Source organism: Homarus americanus, unplaced genomic scaffold, assembly GCF_018991925.1.
Source record: "Homarus americanus isolate GMGI-L3 unplaced genomic scaffold, GMGI_Hamer_2.0 scaffold40856, whole genome shotgun sequence".
Lineage (NCBI taxonomy): Eukaryota > Metazoa > Arthropoda > Malacostraca > Decapoda > Nephropidae > Homarus > Homarus americanus.
This window is the reverse complement of record NW_024734615.1, coordinates 8,768,442-8,784,768: the sequence shown is the minus strand read 5'-3', so window position 1 is coordinate 8,784,768 and position 16,327 is coordinate 8,768,442. Positions and strand designations below refer to the sequence as shown.

Here is a 16,327-nt window from a genome sequence, read left to right as displayed (position 1 = left end):
AAGTTCACCAATGGATGGGTTTGTCCATGGATTTCTCCAAGGTGTTTGACAAAGTCCCTCATGCACGACCAACCTCTTAAGATCTAGGCACATGACACTACAGGCACGATTTTGACGTAAATTAACAACTGGCGTGAAACACGCGCAAAGAGTTGTAATAAATGGAGTGCATTCTGAATGAAAAAAGTTCTCAGTGGAATACCACAAGGCTCTATCCTTGGAATCGCCATGTTTGTGATCTACATCTATATATATATAAAATAAAGAAGTATCTGTGTGTTTGTTTGTGTGTCCGCACGAGAATCTCGGAAACTACTTTACCGATCTGTAGTGATGATGGATGGTGTTATATGCAGTGATGATGTGGATGGTGTTATCTGTAGTGATGATGGATGATGTTATATGTAGTGATGATGGATGTTGTTATATGTAGTGATGATGGGTGGTGTTATATGTAGTGATGATGGATGGTGTTATATGTAGTGATGATAGATGGTGTTATATGTAGTGATGATGGATGATGTTATATGTAGTGATGATGGATGTTGTTATATGTAGTGATGATGGATGTTGTTATATGTAGTGATGATGGATGGTGTTATATGTAGTGATGATGGATGGTGTTATATGTAGTGATGATGGATGATGTTATATGTAGTGATGATGGATGTTGTTATATGTAGTGATGATGGGGTGTTATATGTGTTATAGTGCAGTGATGATGTGGATGGTGTTATCTGTAGTGATGATGGATGATGTTATATGTAGTGATGATGGATGTTGTTATATGTAGTGATGATGGGTGGTGTTATATGTAGTGATGATGGATGGTGTTATATGCAGTGATGATAGATGGTGTTATATGTAGTGATGATGGATGATGTTATATGTAGTGATGATGGGTGGTGTTATATGTAGTGATGATTAGACAATAAAATAATAACTGTTTAATGCTAAAAAAATATACTTGGCTGCACCGTTGAAGGATATCCAGGGATAAAGTCAGGCAATGCTTTGGGACGTGTCTACACGGTTCACCCCAACAACTTTGAATGCTATTGTTTGAAACTACTTTTGCACCACATCCGTGGCCCAACATCATATGCAGCACTCAAGACAGTGAATAGACAAGTCTGCAGAATCTATCAGGAAGCGTGCAATCTTCTTGGCCTACTGGAAGATGATGGTCACTGGAATGACACATTAGAAGAGGCAGCAGCTACTCAATCGCCAATGAGAATATGGAACCTGTTTGCCATCATGATTGCTACATGTGGACTTTCCAACCCAAGCCAGCTCTGGAAAAACCACCAAGAAAGTCTTTCAGAGGATCTGCTTCATCAAGCAAGAAGAGAACATCCTGGTCAAGAGATTGAGTTCATGGATGACATGTTCAACAGGGCTCTGATCATGCTGGAAGACAAAGTGATGGAGCTATGCGGAAAAAATCTGACTGATTTTGGATTGCCTTCCCCAAACCGAGAAGAACCAGTAGTTGCAAACAGGGAGTTGCTCAGAGAGACAGACTACTCAGCTGAAGTTCTGGTGAATTTTCTTGAAGGAAATGAGCCTCACCTGGTGCCTGATCAAGCAAAGGCTTATGAACAGATCTTGCAAGCGATACAAGCGGAGCAAGGAGGTATGATCTATCTCGATGCACCTGGCGGGACAGGAAAAACATTCCTGATCAACCTTCTGTTGGCCAAAGTACGTCATCAGGGGAAAATTGCTCTTGCTATGGCATCCTCAGGCATTGCTGCAACACTACTAGAAGGAGGACGTACTGCACACTCAATTTTTAAACTGCCTCTCAACCTCGCTCACAATGAGAATCCAGTGTGCAACATCAAAAAAGGATTGGCAGAGGCAAAACTCTTAGAAAAATGCAGCCTCATAGTCTGGGATGAATGCATTATGTCTCACAAGTTAGCGTTTGAAGCATTGGACAGGATCTTGCAAGACATACGAGAAAATGACCAGCTCATGGGTGGCATTGCAATGGTCATTGCTGGAGACTTTCGCCAGACCCTACCTGTCATTCCTCGAAGCACTCCAGCTGATGAACTGAATGCGTGCCTCAAGGCATCATACCTTTGGAGAAGTGTTCAGACACTCACCCTATCCACAAACATGAGAGTACATCTACAAGGAGATCAGGATGCTGGACGGTTTGCAAACCTTCTACTACAGATTGGGAATGGAACTTTCCCTGTTGATTCAGAAGGACAAATAATCATTCCTCAGGGATGTCTAAATGTTGTAAAGTCCTCAACTGAGCTCACTAACATGGTCTACCCAAACATTATCCACCACTACAAGGATCACAAGTGGCTGCGTGAACGTGCAATTCTGGCACCAAAGAATGAAACAGTGGCTCAAATCAACATGACTCTACTCAGACAGCTTCCAGGCAGTGAGACCTCATTCAAATCTGTTGATACAGTAATCGACCAGGACCAAGCAGTCCAGTACCCTGCAGAATTCCTTAATTCTTTGGAGTCAGCTGGAATGCCTCCTCACCACCTCACTCTCAAGATTGGAACTCCTATAATGCTCTTAAGAAATCTTGAACCACCAATCCTCTGCAATGGCACAAGACTGGCGGTGAAGAACATGATGCGAAATGTACTGGAAGCTACAATACTGACAGGAAAAGCGAAAGGAGAGGACGTTTTTATACCAAGGATACCTCTCATCACCACTGACCTGCCATTTGAGTTCAAACGGCTTCAGTTCCCGGTTAAAGTATGCTTGGCCATGACCATCTACAAAAGCCAGGGACAGTCCCTAAAGATGGTTGGCCTAAACCTGGTGCTTCCTTGCTTCTCTCATGGACAGTTCTATGTTGGATGCTCCTGAGTGGGAACTGGCAAAAATCTGTACATAGTTGCTCCTAATGGTAAAACCAAAAATGTGGTCTACCTTAATGCACTATAGTGAGACAATGTGGAGCCTCCCGGAGGGTAGCGTCCTACTGTGGCCTAGCGAAAGAGTCGCTCAGAGGGCGGCGATTCCGCTAGTAGACGATATAGATGAAAATATATCGGGCCACATTGTCAAGTGGGCGAACGGCACAAAGATATTTGGGGAGGTTTCAATTTAAGATGATGTCGCAACAATGCAGAACGAAGGGGGTGCTGGTGGTAGAGTGGTACCGCTCTTGCCTTCGCAAGCGAGATGTCACGGGTTCGATTCCCGGGCTGGTGGAAGTTGTTTGGACACACTTCCTAGCCCCCATTAGTCCCTGTTCACCTAGCAGTAAAGTAGGTACCTGTTGTAAGTCGAAAGTTGCGAATTCGTATTCAGGGACAAGTTGTTAGAGCTTCCAATAACTTGATGACACAAACCATTGACTCTTCAGGCTTCTATGCCCTTGACTCTTCAGGCTTCTACGCCCTTAACTCATGAGACATAAAGGCAAGCATGAACTTAGCATGCTTCCCTGTTGGGCGCTGTAAACGCTTCTGCGCTTCACCTTACACAAGGATGTAGGGGAGTACCCAATAAATAAAAAATAAAAAAAATGCAGAACGACCTGCATGGGCTCTTGAGACTCGCAAATGCTTTTTAACATACGAAATACAGTACAAGACACCTAGGATACAACAACCCTAATCACACAATCACACTACAGTACTTCTACTACTACTACTTCGCTGTCACTCGACATCGAGTATGACGATCATCCAGCTTTGAAACAAGGATATGAGTTATTAATGATGTCACCTTCGTTGGTGAGCTCTGGGGTGACTCGAGAGGCCGAAACGGGATTGGCAGGGCCATCCACAGTTGTTGCACGTGTGGAGGGTTACATCTAGTGCGGGAGGGGCTACGGCGGCGTTTTTCCTGCGCTGGCGCATGTCTGCCTCAGTTTTCACAGCTGTTCTGTTTATAACCCTTTCCTGGATACTGTCGAAGAGGGTACCAAGTTAATACAGGGTATGAGAACAGCAAATCGAGATTTGAAATTATAAAGTGAACCTTTGAATATAACGATAGAAAAATGTTCCTTCAAGTGTACAAATTTAAAATACGCCCCAGTCTGGATTACTGGATACAGGCATTGAAACCCTACCCCCAGAAAGATTTAACATCCCCAGAAAAGGTGCAACACAAAGCGAATACGATGAATCCGGAACTTTGTTATCTCGATTATCCAAGTAGACTGAGGGCCATAGGACTAACAACCTTTCAGACAAGACGTAATATGGCATATGTCACCAAAACATTCAAAATCCCGAAAAGGATGGAAAAAGTAAACCTGGGACATTTCTTTGTGATGTCACGCACCACCAACGTGAGGAACATAACTACAAGCTCGCTAAGTTATCATGCAGAACGAATATAAGAAAAGACTTTTTCACACAGAGGGTCGTAGACCTATGAAACAGTCTACCAGCCCAAGCTCTAGAATCAAGAATAGTACTTTGGTTCAAAATAGCCATTGAAAAAATTATCATAAACCATGGAGGGATCCTACTCAGGCAACTGGCTCCTTCCCACGGCATGGCCACCTCTAGTGAAGGCGATTAGGCAAATAAGATAGGTCTGTAACCGCCTTTGTTAAGGACGGTCGGGTGGCGGGCAAGTCGAAGGGAATGATTGAAACCCGCCTTTTGACGCACTCAATATTTATTGATATGATCAAAACCTGCAGAGAACAAGGCGTTCATTAGTATTACATGGTGATTCATCTGATACATAATTTGATAGTCTCACACAATTTTATCTTAACTATAGAAGATCATTAAACATAGTACGGAACTCTAATTATTTTAGTTGCGCTTCATTCCACTTTGTCTTATTGCTCCAAAAAAGGCAGAAAATGAGTAGGCATAATTAGTCCACAATATTTCAGTACTGAGGGTTACGTCATCACGTAGGCTGTACTTACAAGTGCGGGTCGATGTAAATCAGTATGGTGTTCCAAGAGACAACAGTACTGCATAAATTGTCTTTGCACAAACTCAGGGACAGGATTGTGAGTTGGTGTGTTCACTACTGCCAGTAGAGGGTGGAGATGTTCACTGTATCGCTGTAAGACTTGATCTGAGAGTTAGGGAAGGCCAGAGAGTCACCTCCACCTGCAGAACTGTCTACTCAGCTGAAACCGGGACCGTTTAGCTGTAAACATCCCCTCAGCTCGTTCCACTCCCCCTCTCCTTCACCTTCAATACTCTCATAACTAAACTATTTCTAACAAACTATGAACACTGTCCACGCGGTTCCCCACGGGCGGTAACACTCTGAAACGCCTGTTCTATGGCTGTGATGTATACAAACATCTGGCGAGGTCACAGGTCGCACGGCCACCTGGGGATCACAACACCTCTACATTTTTTCAGTCGTGGTGTGACCACATTAGAGGACAGACGTGCCCTTAGGTGCTCTTGACTTCCCGCAAAGGTCCCCTCCTTAGACCCGACTCCCCTCAGCCGGCAAGTTTTGCCAGCATGAGGAGTCAACGTAAGGGCAAGCGCAAGCGCCTCCGGAGAGGTAGCCCCTCTCTCAATAATCCAATCGCCAACTCGCCTGACCATACTGAATACAACACCTATCAAGAGTCAGATCCCAGTGATAATGACAGTGACGATAATGAGTCTATGGGAAACACTAGCCGATGTGGAAACACTCTCCAGGGTGGAAACTGCGAGGCCACGGACCCTAGCACCCTCCCCTCTGCCAACCACCCAAGTAAGCTGAATCTACACTTTCCCAAGGGCCCATTGAAATCAGTCGAGGACCGGTTTAATTGGATGATGAAGTACAGCAAAGAGCACGGCCACAACATTGAATTCCGGCAAGGTAAGAACCGGAACTTTATCAAGTGTCAGACTCTCGAAGTCTATGAAGCCCTTAGTACTGTCGGTTTCAACGGGGTGGTCATGGTGCCACCCCCAGCAGACGCTGAGGAATGTTGTCACATCTTAGTGAAACGTTTTCCCTTATACGCTGACATCGAAGATGCGCGTGAATTCAATCCCAACATACTGAGTATACGTCGCCATTACCGGGGGAAAAATCCACAAGCCCCTGTTATTGTCAAGTGGAAGGGAAAGGAATGCCCAGCCACTGTGAAAGCCCTTCCAATCCTTCCACTATTATATGCAGAACCATATCACCCTGAGCCTGCATTTTGTGTCTGCTGCTCTCATTGGGGGCACATTTTCACTGCCTGCTGCCGACGGGATCGCCCCAGATGTCGATTCTTTTCGCGAAACCACAACTCTGCCGTCTGTGGCCAGAAAATAAAAAACCACATCAATACAGGTGGCGTGGGCTATGTAATTGTTCCCAGGTGCTGCAATTGTGGCGGCCGCCACAATGCTGACTCGCGGCAGTGCCCCCGTCGCCCGTCTGTCTCAGGGGAGAGCCTCCCCAAGGGCTGCGTCGACCACAACGCTCCCCCTAGTCTACTGGGACACCTGCCTCTGCCCGGCTTCACCAGGCTACACCACAACAACGGCACCTGCCGTTCTCTAACTCAACCACAACTGAGCCTTGATGACGACACCGACGCACACGCCATCACAATCACACTAAAAGGTGTGTCGCTCAATATTGTCAATGTCTATGTGCCTCCCTCCACCCCTACTGTACCTGTCCTACCACACCATATCACATCCACCCCCACCCTCCTTGTGGGGGACCTCAATGCCCGACACCCCAGTCTCGGCTCCCAGGGGCCCCACTCAAACTCCCGGGGTAATTCCTGGCTCTCCTACCTACAAACCACTGATGACTCTGCACGTCTTCTCTGCCCTCCTTCACCCACCCACATCGGGGGAGGGAAACTTGACTACATCGCCCTCTACTCTGACCCTCACCGCCCACACTCCACCCGCATCCTCCACTCCCCCCACAGTGACCATTTCCCTATCCACACTACTCTCCAGTACGTGAGAATACCCCCCCACCCAAGGGCCCTAGGCTCAGCCTACCCCCTGCCAACATACCTGCCTTCATCACTACCATTGCTGAATGGTTTCAGGATTACACTGTCACCACCGCAGACCAACTCTACCTTGATCTGTCCAAACAATGCACTACCCTCCTCCGCCCTGCCCCAAAACACCGCCGCCCTAACCGCCAGCCCAGGAGTCATTGGAATGTTAACCGCGACCCTTATGTTAAGTCTATCCGAGTATGGCACCGACTAGCAGTCGACCAGTGGAAGAAATCTCCCAGCTCCCCTGATGCTCTACGCTTCCTGATGCGCACAAATAAAGAGCTCCAATCTGCCATCACTCTCGCACGAGAGAAGCAGTGGTTTGACTTTGCTTCTTCTATTGACCAGTCTACTTCTATAGGTGATATATGGCGCACCATTAACCGTGCCCGGAGCATCAACGCCAGACCCGCGCTCCACACCGGACCAGCTGTCCGAGCCGAGGCGCTCTCCTAGACGTGGCAGGAGGCCGCCTCCATTGATGCACTACCACCCGCTGTGCGAGACCTCACCCTCGCACTGCAACCACAACGCCGACAGCGCATCTCCGAGTACCAAAACCTATCTGCAGACACTGACGTGCCTTTCACACAGTGTGAACTACTAAATGCTGTTAAGCGCGGCCGGTCCACCGCCCCTGGCGATGACGGCGTCACATATGAAGTGCTAAATGCCCTTATTGCCACCCCTGGTAACCCCCTCCTCTGTCTATTTAACCTCTCTTATGATACTGGTCAGCTGCCTCACTTATGGAAGACTGCCACCACCATCCCAGACCCTAAACCAGGCAGACAAGATGAATATCGTCCAATCTCCCTCATCTCCTGCTTCTCAAAGATGATGGAGCGCATGATACGCCACCGCCTCCACTGGAAAATTGAAGCCCACTTGCACCCTGACCTCTATGGTTTCCGCCCCGGAAAGAGTTCTGCTCACTGCATCGCTCACTACATGGCGAACACCTCAGCCAAAACCTCCCTCTTCGTCGACTTCAAAGGTGCTTTTGATAAAGCCAATAGTGAAGTGATCCTTGAGGGTCTCACTCACATGGATGTGAAGGGCAAACTCTTCACGTGGATTGCTGACTACCTCTCCCGTCGACAGGCCCGTGTCCGGTTTCAGGGCCACTACTCTACGAGCAGTGACCTTGATCTTGGCACGCCTCAGGGAGGTGTACTCAGCCCTACACTCTTTAATGTACTCATGAACTCCATCTGCCGCCTCAACGACATCTTTGCTGAGCGCGCCCTAGACGGTCACATCATAAGCTACGCTGATGATATTCTCCTCCAAATTACTACAGTGCAACTTGAACAACCTATACTCTCCACGTTCGGCCGGACCTGTCAAACACTCGGGCTAGTCATCTCACACACTAAAACCAAGTTCATCTCACACTTCCGGCGTCAGACTCCGCTGACTCTGCAAGGACAAGACATCGATCAAGTAAGCACCTACAGGTACCTTGGTCTACCCGTGCGTGCCACTACCAGCGCCACCACCTCTGCTGTCGCCGCCCACGTCATCTCCCAGTGCCGCCAACGAATGAGGCCCCTCCAGTCCCTTACCCACGGCCTCAAAGGAGCCTCTGTCAGGGTCCTACGCCTCATGTACATTGCTATCGTCAGAGCTGTCATAGATTATGCCTCCCCTGTCCTTGTAGTTGCCTCCCAACGCGAGAAACAAAGCATAGAGAAAATCCAAAACAGAGCGATGAGACTCATCCTCGGCTGCCCTATGACCACCAGAATAGAAGTCATGCAGCGTGAACTGATCCTGCTTCCAGTCTGCGATCGAATTACTGATCTCAATGCCATCCTTGGTGTTAAACTCCTTCGCAGTGAGGAACCGACTCCTCTGTCTCGCTCACTGAACTCACATCTTGACTCCCTCCTGCGCCGGCCTCCCTCTCTCAACACTGGCCCGTCCACACTGCTGCTGACATCCTGCGTTATCACCTCTACACCCCCTCGACCTCTCTCCCTCCCGAGTACACTCATCCACCTCTACCGCCGTGGACTTCCCCGTGTGTTGATGTTGTCGTCCACACCTTCCCTGGTCTTAAATCCACCCAACTGCGGTATATGCTCAAACTTAACTGCCTTGAGCAGATTGATGATGTCGCCTCTTCTCTTACGGCCTCCCTCCCTCCTATCCTCGTCTACTGTGATGGGTCTGTCACCACGCTGGACTGCGCTGGGGCAGCTGTATGGATTCCAGAGCGCCAGGCCCGCAAGAAAATCAGGGTCCACGACTGGGCCTCCTCCACTGACACTGAAAGCATAGCCATCCTCGCGGTCATTCATGAGGGGGCGACCTATGCTCGCACTGAACGCCGGAACCTCCTGATATAATCAGTGACAGCACTTCTGCGCTAGCGAGGCTCAAATTACCCTCCCCCTCCTCCCCTGCCGCCCAACACACCCTAGCCGCCGTCGCCAGGCTAGAACAAACTGGTGACATCCGTGTCAAGTTTATTTGGATCCCGTGACACTGTTGATCGACTTGCCAAAGAAGCGACACAAGAAGAAGATATTGAAGCCACCCTCGCCCTCTCCCTGAATCATCTCAAATCTCGCATACACGCCACACAACGAGAAGCATTCGACGTAAAATGGACACACCTGAAACAACGGGGCAGCGTCACACTATGCCACTATGACACTGTAACCGTTGACTCCAACGGCCACTACAAAGAGTATCAATCTCTGACTCGATCTCAACAGATTATATACATGAGACTGCGCCTAGGGTACAGGTACCTATGGGAGTACAATGGCAACCCTGAGCCTGGCCGCACTGTTTGTAAACTTTGTGGCCAACCCGACTCTCACACCCTCCGTCACTACATCCTCACTTGCCCGATGACCTCCTCCTACAGGCCCCCAGCCGTTACCAACACCTCTTCCCTCCCTGACCAGATCCCTCCTCCGAGCCACTGGCCTGGCACTTGACATTATTAGGGACCTGCCACTCTTTGCTATAAACAGATGAAATGTACCGGGAATTTTTCCCCTCCACACACTCATCATTCTGTCACTTTATGTAACTTGCTGACAAAACCTATGACCCTTCAGGCTTCCACGCCCTTAATGCATGAGTCATAAAGGCAAGCATGAACTCCGCATGCTTCCCAGTTGGGCACTGTAAACGCTTCTGCGCTTCACCTTGCACAGGATGTAAGGGGAGTGCCCAATAAACTAGCCCCCTCCGGGGCAATCTGTAATCTCTACATTTTTAGGGACCTGCCACGCTTTGCCATAAACAGATAAATTGTACCGGGAATTTTCCCCCCCCACACACATTATTTTGTCACTTTACGTAACTTGCTGACAAAACCCATGACCCTTCAGGCTTTTACGCCCTTAATGCATGAGTCATAAAAGGCAAGCATGAACTCCACATGCTTCCAGATGGGCGCTATAAACGCTTCTGCGGTTCAACTTGCAAGGATGTAAGGGAACGCGCATGCGTGCGTAGTGTCAACAAAGGCTGTAAGAGACTGCTCCTTAAAATTCGTATTTCTGACGAATTCAGCGAGATCTACCAATCCCAGCCTGTGCAGACAACTATAGTAAGACCCAGTTATCAGCACAGTGGCATACATTTTTTTTTTTACTTTCGGACTTTGTCATTTTTTGGGGATAAAACATTTGGTCCCACCTCCCGATCCCTCTGAGCAAAGTTTTTCAAGTTTGCGCATGCGCAATGTGATAGTGTGACGTAGCAGTGACGTCATTACCACTCCACCTGACTGCAGTGTTGCCAACGTGCCCAATGCCCGCCGTTAAACGCTCCCGTTCGTTGGAAACGGCGGCAGTAGGTGACAGTGATGCTGACGACTTTCTTCTTGAAGACACGTCAAAGAAGAAGCAGAAACCTCAGAAGTCAGGGTCTCCAGCAGGGGCCACGGCTCCCCCAAGTGAGCTTACAGGTGGCTCAAGGACCGACCCTCTGCCGACAATGGACATAGGGGATTCCCTTTGTCTCCCTGCCCCGTCGCGCCTTCGTCGTCTCGCCTTTCCTTGGGACTTGCCTCTGAGCACACGGACGACCTGGTTCTTCCGTCACTGCTCTCCACTTCAGGACTCAACACTTCGCCTCCGCCGAGGTCCCACAGCCGTGATAGTCACCACACAAATGGACGAGACGGTACGCCTGCTCACTCAGGTGGGCTTTCCTGCTCCCCAGGGGGAGGTGATGCTGAAGTTCACCATCATCACCCCAGAAACTCGTCGTACCAAGGTAATGGTTCGCCACGTACCCTGGGAGATCCCTATCGACGATCTTCGCCCTCTTCTCCCACAACTACTGGACATGGAACGCCGCATCAACCCGGTCTCCAAACGTCCATCCAACGAACTCATCGGCTGGTGGGTGGGCCCCCTCCCCCCGAAGGTGAATGTAGGACCAATTCACAACTGTCCTCTCGACCGATTTATCGGAACCCCGAAAATCTGTGGTCGTTGCCAATCGTGGAAACACCGCACCTGGGAGTGCACGAGGATGGTCGCCTGCGGTTTCTGTGCAGGTCCTCACGAAACAGTGGAATGCAAATCGAAAATTCAGAACAAAATCCCAGTTATTCCACGGTGTGTCAATTGCCATGGCAGTCACCACGCCTGGAATGCCAATTGCCCACAGCGTCCTGGCCCTCGCCCGGGGAAAATTTACCTTGTACCACCGCCCTCGTCTTTGACGAAACCCCTGTCAACCAAACCTCACTCCTATCCACCACCGCCTCTTCCATCCACCAAGGATTTCCCATTGATCTCCTCTCCTCTACCACCCCCTCTATCACCCCTACCACCCATCCTTTCTCCCCTCCCTCCCTCCCTCTCCTTACCGTTCTTGGAACAAGGTCGTTGCCGGCCCTGCCACAGTCACCACCATCCCCTGCCCACACGGACCCCCGCTGTCTCTCACCAGCACCACCACCTTTTACTCAACTGAACCCTCACCGTCCCTCTCCGTCGCTACCACCACCACATGCCCAGTCGGACCCTCGGCAATCCTCGCCGCCACCTCCAGCTCCTGTACAGGTACACCAAGTTGGTTCTATGGAAACAATCACTCTCCGTCTGGATCGCCACTCCAAGCAAATCAACCTTCTCTCTGCCCAACTCGACTTGTTTGTGAAAACAATTGCGACATTGCAGAAGCAACAACAACTCATTCTGGACACCCTGACCCAACAGGGGCGCACTTTGCAAGCCCTGATGACCCGCCTCCTTCCACCTCCCGAGATGGAGGATCCATCCCTCGCTCTCCCACTCCTCCCTCTCCATTTTTCTCAATAGAATTTGGTACCTCCTCTGGAGCCCTGTCTAGCCCCACCGACTCATCTCACACCGGAGGCCGTTCCCTCCTCTTCTTACAATGGAACATCCAGGGACTTAGACCTCGCCGGACAGACCTCGCCCAGTTTGTGCTCTCCCATCAAGTAAATGTTGCTCTGCTTCAGGAAACCATCACAGACGATGTTACTCCACTCCGCCTCTCTGGCTATACTGTTTACACCCTGCCTCGGTACCGTGGGCAGGCTCGTGGCCTCCTCACCCTTGTGCGTAACACCATTCCATCTGTTCGTCTCCCTTCACCTGACTCACATGGACCCCCGTCTGAATTACTTTCTGTCTCCCTAACTCTTGGTGACCTGACCCTTCGTGTAGTCAATGTTCATTTCAAGAGTGATTCTCTGGACCCCCAGGTTCTTCACGACCTCCATGATGGGATTCCCACTATTGTTCTTGTCGACTTTAATGCCCGCCATCCCACTCTTACTCCAGATCATCCCACGCCATGTACCCTTAACGGATCACATATCTCACAGTTTCTTAACGGGGATGATGATGTTCGCTTTCTTTGTCCTGACGATCCTACTCGCCTCCCCCATAGTTTCCTTGATGTTGGCTTACTATTGAACGGTCATACTTCCTTTCATCCTACCGTCTGCACCGAGCCTGCTCTGTATAGTGACCATCTTGCCGTTATTACCCATCTCAGGCTCTCCTTCTCTGCCCCGACATCAGCTCCTTATCGATCCCCTCGCCTTCGTCTCACACAAGATGCTGTTCCTTCCTTTACCCAATACCTTTCTACCTGGGCGGATTCCTATGTTGTCCCTCAGTCCCTTGACTCTTACAGCGCTGATTTTGTTGATGCTGTGTATGACTCTGTCAATCGCGCTACCCCTCCACGCCCTCCCCGTCACCCCAGAAGTGCCACCAACTACTGGTATCGTATCCCTGCCATGAGACATCTCCGGCAGGTAACCCGTGATCTGCACTCTGCCATACGGAGGTCTCGGTCTCCAGAGGACTGGGAAGACTTCAAAAATTGGTGCTCCTTTGCAACTCAGGAGCGCCGTCGGATACGTGAGGCAGACTGGCTATCCTTCACGGGGTCTCTATCGTTCCAGTAGGCACCCTCTTATGTATGGAATCGGATTAATGCTATACGGGGTACTCGACGGAGGCCTCCTCCCCACCCTGAACCCAGCCTCCCTTGCCTGCTCATTAATGGAGGACTGGGTACGAGCTTCCTCCCCTGAGGCACTTCCAGATCCAATGCAGGAGGCAGTGCAGGCCCGCATCGATGCGTCTGAGCCTGTTGTTCGTGCTGCTCTTTCCTCCCCTGCCCCCACTGATCATCCCATCACACAGTTCGAGCTTGACAGTGCTCGTCGCTCTAGAAAAGACACCTCTCCTGGGGATGATCAGATAACCTACTCCGTCCTCAACGCCTGTACTAATATTCCTAACGGCCCCTTGCTTGCTCTCTACAATATGTCTTATGAACATGGGGTTCTCCCGTCCAACTGGAAAAATGCCACTATTATCCCCATCCCTAAGCCGGGAGATCCTGGGAAATATCGACCCATTAGTCTTATCTCCTGTGTTTGCAAGATGATGGAGAGGATACTCCATCGTCGCCTTCTTCACACCATAGGCGGCTTCCACAACTCCCTCAATGGTTTCATTCAACATCGCAGCACAGCACACTCCATTGCTTCCTTTTATTGCAATCAGACTGCCCGCATCTCCGTCTTCCTTGATATCAAGGGAGCCTTTGTTACGGCTCAGCCTGCCCTCATTTTAGCTGAACTTGCACGGTTAGGGGTTTAAGGGAGACTTCTACAATGGATCGCCTCTTACCTCACTGGACGTCAGGCCCGGGTTCGCGTTGAAGGATCTATGTCTCCTGTTCAAGAAATGAACCTCGGCACCCCTCAAGGTGGAGTCCTGAGTCCCATCTTGTTTAACACTCTCATGCACTCCATTGCATCTCTCCCGTGGCCGACAGAAGTTGTCCACTCAGGATATGCCGACGATGTCCTCCTCCAAGCCCCTGACGACCTCAGCATGCAGGAAGCCCTTGATCTGGTCTCCAGAGTGTGTGATTCACTTGGTTTCCTTCTTTCAACTGCGAAAACAAAAGCCAAGTGGCACGGTCGTGTAGTACCTCCACCCCTTCTCATATCAGGAACGCCCTTGGACTGGGTTAATGAGACAAAATACCTGGGTGTGTATGTAACTCGCACACGTTGTCAGATCCCTGAAGTCCGCTATCTTCAAGACATATGCTTTCAGCGTCTCACTCCACCCCCTCTCTACCATGTGCAAGGGTTCCCTTGGTGCCACCATCCCTGTACTTCTCACCATGTACAAGTCCTTTGTCCGTTCCTGTGTCGACTACGCCGCCCCTGCCCTCGTCAACATTAGCCGGACTGCTGTCAACCGTCTCGAAGTTATCCAGAGGAAAGCTGCTCGTATCATCCTTGGGGCTCCTCAGTGGACACGCTCTACTTCTCTATATACCGAACTTGGTCTTTCCCCCTTACAGGATCGTGTCCAGGAGTTTTACCTAAAAACTGCCGTTTCCATTCTACGGGATCCTCGGGGCAACTATGTCCAAACCAACTTGACTCCTGCTGTCCGAGACCGACCTCCATCTAGAAGACAGTGGCGAGGGTCACTCATCCGAGCCCTTCAGGAACACGACCTCCTGCCTGATATTGTTGTCACCCCTGCTGTTGGTTCGTCTCCTTCTCCTTGGCTGGATTTTCAACCTGAAGTGATTGCCCTCGGTGAACCGCTCCCGAAATCCCACATGAACCCTGTTATTTTCTGCAAATACCACCTCTCCAGGATCGCCCACTGGTCCCCAGGTAGGGTCGTCCTCTACACTGATGGTTCTGTTGACCCCGCTACAGGTAGGGCCGGGGCTAGTGTCTACATCTCCCGTCCTCATGCCCCTGAGCCTATCAAACTGTCTCTCAGAGTTTCTGACGGGGCATCCTCCACTCAGGCTGAACTAGTAGCCCTCCTTGCTGCCCTTCTCGCTGAGGAAGAAGCAGATGGTTTCTGCCCCTTGCCTGTCTGCTGCGGTTCCAGGTCTGCTCTCGACGGGATCGCATTTGGATCAGGGGAAAATAAGGACCTCATCCTCCAAATACGAGGGTTAACATCCACACTTCAGGATGCAGGCTGTCCTGTGACATTCCTATGGATACCCAGTCATGTCGGTATCTTGGGGAATGAGGCAGCAGATGGCCTTGCCAAGACTGGCTGCAACAAGGCCACACCTGACTACGTTGTTCCTCGAACACTTTTACAGATTAGGACCCAAATTCGCCGCAAACAAAGAGAAGCTCGGGAAGCAGCCATCCCCCTGGGCTCCCCGCCCACTTGGTACGATGTCCTCCGTAAACTTCCTGACCTCTCGTACGTCTACGGAAAAGGGTCGCGGAAAGGGGACGTGATTGCTGCCCGTATCATCACTGGGTATGACTTTGCTTGGGAGATTGATATCCCCGCATCCCCTGAGCAACGCTCTTGTGCATTATGCAGAAGACCCGACAGCAGCACCCTTATCCACTACCTCCTGAGATGTCCCCACACACAACGATTCCGTGACGCCTGCTGGACCACCACTCCACGACCCCCTGACGGAGACACGTTGATCCTCCCCATACTGGCCAGATATTTTGTAAATAATATTGATTATGTGTTAAAGGAATATCCTTCCTTCCTTAGGCTTTAGTAAGCCCCTTTATATTATTTATACTGTATATACTTGTCACACTTGCCAGATGCTTCTGTTGTCATTGTACAGGGGTACCTAGTGACAGCACTAGGATCCCGCTTCCTCTATCAAGGAATAAACAATTGAAATTGAATTGAATTGATGTAATGGGGTGCCCAATAAACTAGCTCCCTCGGGGGCAATCTAATCTACAGTCTACAAGGGAGGTCGCGGTGTACGTGGTTGTAGACTGAGAGATTTATGTTTGTTTGGGTAAGGTGACACTCGTAGACGGCACACCGGTTGAGGTGCTGGGAGGCACTCAGTGCTGAGTGGAGGTGCTGAAGGCAG

The 16,327-nt window shown here is 50.0% G+C and overlaps 1 protein-coding gene across 1 annotated transcript in view; it reads left to right on the top strand.

Annotated features, from left to right (window-relative positions):
• LOC121870342 overlaps positions 1–16,327 on the top strand; it is a 72,472-nt gene that overhangs the window by 331 nt on the left and 55,814 nt on the right. The window lies entirely within an intron of this gene.